This window comes from Camelus dromedarius, chromosome 15 (assembly GCF_036321535.1).
Source record: "Camelus dromedarius isolate mCamDro1 chromosome 15, mCamDro1.pat, whole genome shotgun sequence".
Taxonomy (NCBI): domain Eukaryota; kingdom Metazoa; phylum Chordata; class Mammalia; order Artiodactyla; family Camelidae; genus Camelus; species Camelus dromedarius.
In genome coordinates, this window is record NC_087450.1 from 30154583 (window position 1) to 30160582 (window position 6000).

The 6000-nt window shown below is 37.3% G+C and overlaps 1 long non-coding RNA gene across 1 annotated transcript in view; it reads left to right on the forward strand.

Annotated features, from left to right (window-relative positions):
• The window catches only part of LOC116157474 (uncharacterized), a 101419-nt gene extending 99647 nt beyond the window's left edge, over window positions 1–1772 (forward strand). The window contains exon 3 of the long non-coding RNA XR_010384191.1: window positions 1439–1772. This is a non-coding gene — a long non-coding RNA (uncharacterized LOC116157474). The remainder of the gene's footprint in view (window positions 1–1438) is intronic.
• Window positions 1773–6000: the final 4228 nt, after the last annotated feature.

Genomic DNA, 6000 nt, shown 5'->3' on the forward strand with positions numbered 1-6000 from the left:
TAGAACAGGGGTTATCATTTCTTTTTCTTTCACATAGTGCCCAGAACAGTGCAGGGCCCTAGTAGGTACTTAGTAAGAACCGGGATAATGAATGGATGAACCACTGAATACTGTATTCACAGACAAGAGACGTGCTGTGGATAGGTCCAGGTGTAAGACAGAGATGAGCTAGAAATCTAATTCTGATATCTACCAGCTTGTGTGACTGGGAAAATAATTTAAATCCTTTAAGCCTCAGTTATTCCATCTATAAACTTGGATGGTTGTAGAACTGACCCTGAAAGTTTGCCACGAGGATTAAATGTGATACTAAATGTAAAAGGCTTAGCACAGAACCTAGAATATAGCGTTTGGAAATTATTAGCTACTATTATTATAATCAGGCATGATAAAAAAAACACACAAAGAAAGGTGAGGAGGGTGGAAGATAGGGGTTAGTGGAGTTCCTATGGCTGGTTAGAGGATTAGCAGAATTTTAAAGCGAATGGAGGTGGGAGTCAGCCGTGTGTAGTATAGAAGGGACTAGATTGGGAGTCAGGGAAACTGGCTTCTCAATCTGCTCTTCCTCTCCTGCTGCTCCCTCTTACTAAACGGAACCTTAAAATCAAGAGATTCCATGACTGATGTTCAATCTGAGGTCCAGAGAGGTTATGAAACTTGTCCCAAGATCACAGAGCTGGTTAGTGGTGACTTGGATACAAATCTCTATTTCCCAAGTCCCTGTGCAGTGATGGGCCCTCTATATGATGTCAAATGATTCAGAGACAGAAGAGGACATAGCCTATGAAGCACTTGCTGGGGCAGGGAAAGTATAGTGCAGAGCTTCCCGAGAGATAATGCCACTCGATACAGAAAGACACAGCTGAAGAACTTTGGACCACAATTAGGAGTTTTAATAAGATGAAGGTAACTAGGCATCACTGGTACATAATAGTATTCCAGATTTTTTTTTTACTACTAAAAAATATAGAAAGTCCAGATGGAATATATTCAATTACAGAAATTTAAATATGAACACAAAAGAAAAATTAACAAAGACGCTTCCTGTACAAATAGCCAAAATGATAGCCCTGTAGGTTCATATGACTATTGGAATGGTCTTTGGGGATCTAAGACAGTAGCTACATTCCTTTTTCTCTCCGTATCTTGGGGTCACCCTACCCCAAGCATTGAACTCTGAGATTAAAGCAAAGCTTCTGCTGTCCCCCAGGCTCTCTGCCTTCTAGGAAGCAAGCAGTAGTGAGGATGAGAGTAGGGGCTGCGGGAAGATGGGGCCTCTCTGTCAAGGGCAGTCCAAGCTGCATCCTGCCAGCTGGGCTCGGTGCTTTGCTCTTGCCCAGGCTCTGCTTGTCTAGGCTTTCACCTGCAGCGTCCCGGTGGGCTTTGTGAGATTATCCACTTTCCAGTTTGACTCAGTGCTCACTTTTTACACCCACAGATATGACACCATGGAAGAGGCCTGAAGGAGACACTAAAAGCTATGCAGAGATAGTACTGAGAGCAAGCGTCCAGGATAAAGGCTGCACTGAGAAGAAAAACTGAGGACCTAGGGAGAGCCACTGAAGTGTTTATTGATAGGCTGAGTGAAACAAATACAGAATGATGACTTTTCCCTCCATTTTTTATTTTTTTAAAATACCTCTATTGTGGTATGGTTCCTGTACAGTAAACTACATGTATTTCAGACGTACGCTTTGATGAATTTTGATAATGTATACACCTCCCCTATTTTTTAAAAATTGAAGTATAGTTGATTTACAGTATATTGTATTAGTTTCTGGTGTAAAGTGTAGTGATTCACTTATTTTATATATATATACATTTCATATATTCACTTATTGTATGTATGTATGTATGTATGTATTTATTTATTCTTTTTCATTACAGGTTACTACAGGCCATTGAATATAGTTCCCTGTGCTATATAATAGGATCTTGTTATTTATCTGTTCTGTACATAGTAGTTTGTATCTGCCAATCCCAAACTCCCAGTTTATCCCTCCCTCCCCACTTCCCTCCCAGTAACTATGTTTGTTTTCTATGTCTATGAATCTCTTTCTGTTTTGTAAATAAGTTCATTTGTGTCATTTTTAAAGGTTCCACATATAAGTGATATCATATGATATTTGTCTTTTGCTGACTGACTTACTTCACTTAGTAAGATAATCTCTAGGTCCAAGAATGATGACTTTTTAAAAGTTTGGAGTGAAAAATTTAAAAAAGGATGCATTTAGAATCTCTGAGGATCCTTGAATAAAATGGTTGATTCCAGTTCTGAGCAGAGAAAGTACAAGGTGAACCTGTAACATTTTGTGCCAGAAAGCAAGAAATTACTCAAAAACTGAGGAAGATATGTCAAAAGGACACATGAGCTGGCATGAACAGTGCATACTGGCCAAATGTGGGACAACCTGAATACAAAAACTAAAATAAATGTCATTGATAATAATGCTGAGTTTTAAAAAATACACCAGTTAATAGGAATATTCATAAAAGGAAGGAAGGGGAAACCAAAGCACTTCTTTACACAAACAATGCCAGCTAATGCACGTTAAAGGGATCATAGAATTAGAAAAACCATTTTGCAACCTGCAACGTATTTATATTATTAAGCAAGGGCCGTTAATGGATGATTAAATCACCAGGTGAAGAGTTGTTAAGAAACATTTACAAGGTGGCAGAGTACCGTCCCACAGATTACTAATTAACTAAAAATGGAAAATGTATCCTTACAATGATGAGGTCTGGTAGATGCCGTCTTAACTAAGTGATCAAATTTATTGTCACTGAGAGTGGAGCAATGGCTATTACGTGCTCTTGAGATGATGCAGTGTGAACTACAAAATATTAGCTGTGAAGTACTTTTGGCAAAAGCCTTCATCCTGAATCTGTCAAGCCTTTAGACCTAAATACTAGCTTATAGGAAATACAGGGGATAGAGGAACAAGTTAAATGATACTAGAAAGACAAATGTAGAGTGTGGACATTGTGAAATAAAACGGTACAGGATTTTTCAAAATAGCAATGTCACAAACAAAATTGGGGAAACTCATCTAGGTTAAAAGAATTTAAAAGAGTCTAAAGAGACATAACCTTGGAAAGTACAATTCCTGTCAGATTCTAGTTAGGAAAAGTAAAATAGCTATAAAAAACATTTTGGGGACAATTAGGAAAATTTAAGTATAGATTGGAACAAAGATAAAATTAAGGCACTTTTTAAAAGATGTGGAAACGGTGTTGTGGTTTTGTAAGAGAATATGCTTATTCTTAGGAGAAACATGCTGAAATTTAGGGCTGAAGAATGATGTCTATAACTTGCTTTCAAATGGCTCATCCAAAAAAAATGCACATCTTTGTGTGTGTGCATGTGTGTGTGTGCACATGTGCATGTAGAGAGAGACTGAGAAAGAGAAAGCAAATATAGCAAATGTTAACCACTGGTGAATCTAAGTGGATCGTATATGAATGGTTTATTGTACTATTCTTTCAACTTTTCTGTCCAAATTTTTAAAAATAAATGGAGAACTAAATTTTTGAGGAAACATTTGGCAGTTAAAAAAAAAAGCTTATATCTGGAAAAACAGAAGCTCTTTCATTCCTAATCAACCCTGTTATTGTAATAGGGTCACATCTATGCCTCCCCCAGCCTCCACATGAATAAATGGCAGGGGCTGAGCTGTGACTTAGTTCACTTTGGATCCAGTGAACATGAGAACATAGCAGTAAGATAAAGATGCTTTCCCTAAGTGACTCCCATTTCCTCAGGCAGAGGGAAGTCACTTAGGGGAAATATCTCACCAAGTTTAATTTAGAACATTTAAAAATCTTTTTTCAAAGCAGACAAAGATGTACTCCAGATTCCATGAGCAGAACCTAGAAATACTGGCTAGTCAGGTGGGGAATGGAAAGGAAGAAAGGACCCGCAACAATGGTAACTTCCCAGTCTTGAGAATGGGAATCCTGATTTTTATCTGGTAAACCAGACAAAGCATAATAAAATTAAAGGTACCATTAAAATTTGAGGTACCATTAGAGAGAATTCACAACTCTATGGAAACCCTCACATACTGCCAACACAATATGAACCACAAAATCAATTCTTTCTTTTTTTTTTTTTTAACATTTTTTATTGATTTATAATCATTTTACAATGTTGTGTCAAATTCCAGTGTTCAGCACAATTTTTCAGTTATTCATGGACATATACACACTCATTGTCACATTTTTTTCTCTGTGAGTTATCATAACATTTTGTGTATATTTCCCTGTGCTATACAGTGTAGTCTATTCTACAATTTTGAAATCCCAGTCTATCCCTTCCCACCCTCTGCCCCCCTGGCAACCACAAGTCTGTATTCTCTGTCTGTGAGTCTATTTCTGTCCTTTATTTACACTTTGTTTTTGTTTGTTTGTTTGTTTTTGTTTTTGTTTTTTAGATTCCACATATGAGCGATCTCATATGGTATTTTTCTTTCTCTTTCTGGCTTACTTCACTTAGAATGACATTCTCCAGGAGCATCCATGTTGCTGCAAATGGCATTATGTTGTCGGTTTTTATGGCTGAGTAGTATTCCATTGTATAAATATACCACAGCTTCTTTATCCAGTCACCTGTTGATGGACATTTAGGCTGTTTCCATGTTTTGGCTATTGTAAATAGTGCTGCTATGAACATTGGGGTGCAGGTGTCATCCTGAAGTAGATTTCCTTCTGGATACAAGCCCAGGAGTGGGATTCCTGTGTCATACGGTAAGTCTATTCCTAGTCTTTTGAGGAATCTCCACACTGTTTTCCATAGTGGCTGCACCAAACTGCATTCCCACCAGCAGTGTAGGAGGGTTCCCCTTTCTCCACAGCCTCTCCAGCATTTGTCATTTGTGGATTTTTGAATGACAGCCATTCTGACTGGTGTGAGGTGATACCTCATTGTAGTTTTGATTTGCATTTCTCTGATAATTAGTGATATTGAGCATTTTTTCATGTGCTTTTTGATCATTTGTATGTCTTCCTTGGAGAATTGCTTGTTTAGGTCTTCTGCCCATTTTTGGATTGGGTTTATTTTTTTCTTATTGAGTCGTATGAGCTGCTTATATATTCTGGAGATCAAGCCTTTGTCGGTTTCACTTGCAAAAATTTTCTCCCATTCCGTAGGTTTTCTTCTTGTTTTATTTCTGGTTTCCTTTGCTGTGCAGAAGCTTGTAAGTCTCATTAGGTCCCATTTGTTTATTCTTGCTTTTATTTCTTCTAGGAGAAAATTTTTTAAATGTATGTCAGATAATGTTTTGCCTATGTTTTCCTCTAGGAGGTTTATTGTATCTTGTCTTATGTTTAAGTCTTTAATCCATTTTGAGTTGATTTTTGTATGTGGTGTAAGGGAGTGTTCTAGCTTCATTGTTTTACATGCTGCTGTCCAGTTTTCCCAACACCATTTGCTGAAGAGACTGTCTTTATTCCAATGTATATTCTTGCCTCCTTTGTCGAAGATGAGTTGACCAAAAGTTTGTGGTTTCATTTCTGGGCTCTCTATTCTGTTCCATTGGTCTATATGTCTGTTTTGGTACCAATACCATGCTGTCTTGATGACTGTAGCTCTATAGTATTGTCTGAAGTCTGGGAGAGTTATTCCTCCAGCCTCTTTCTTTCTCTTCAGTAATGCTTTGGCAATTCTAGGTCTTTGATGGTTCCATATGAATTTTATTATGATTTTTTCTAGTTCTGTGAAATATGTCCTGGGTAATTGGATAGGGATTGCATTAAATCTGTAGATTGCCTTGGGCAGTGTGACCATTTTAACAATATTGATTCTTCCAATCCAAGAGCATGGAATATCTTTCCACTTTTTAAAGTCTTCTTTAATTTCCTTCATCAATGGTTTATAGTTTTCTGTGTATAATTCTTTCACCTCCTTGGTTAGATTTATTCCCAGATGTTTTATTACTTTGGGTGCTATTTTAAAGGGGATTGTTTCTTTACTTTCTTCTTCTGTTGATTTATCGTTAG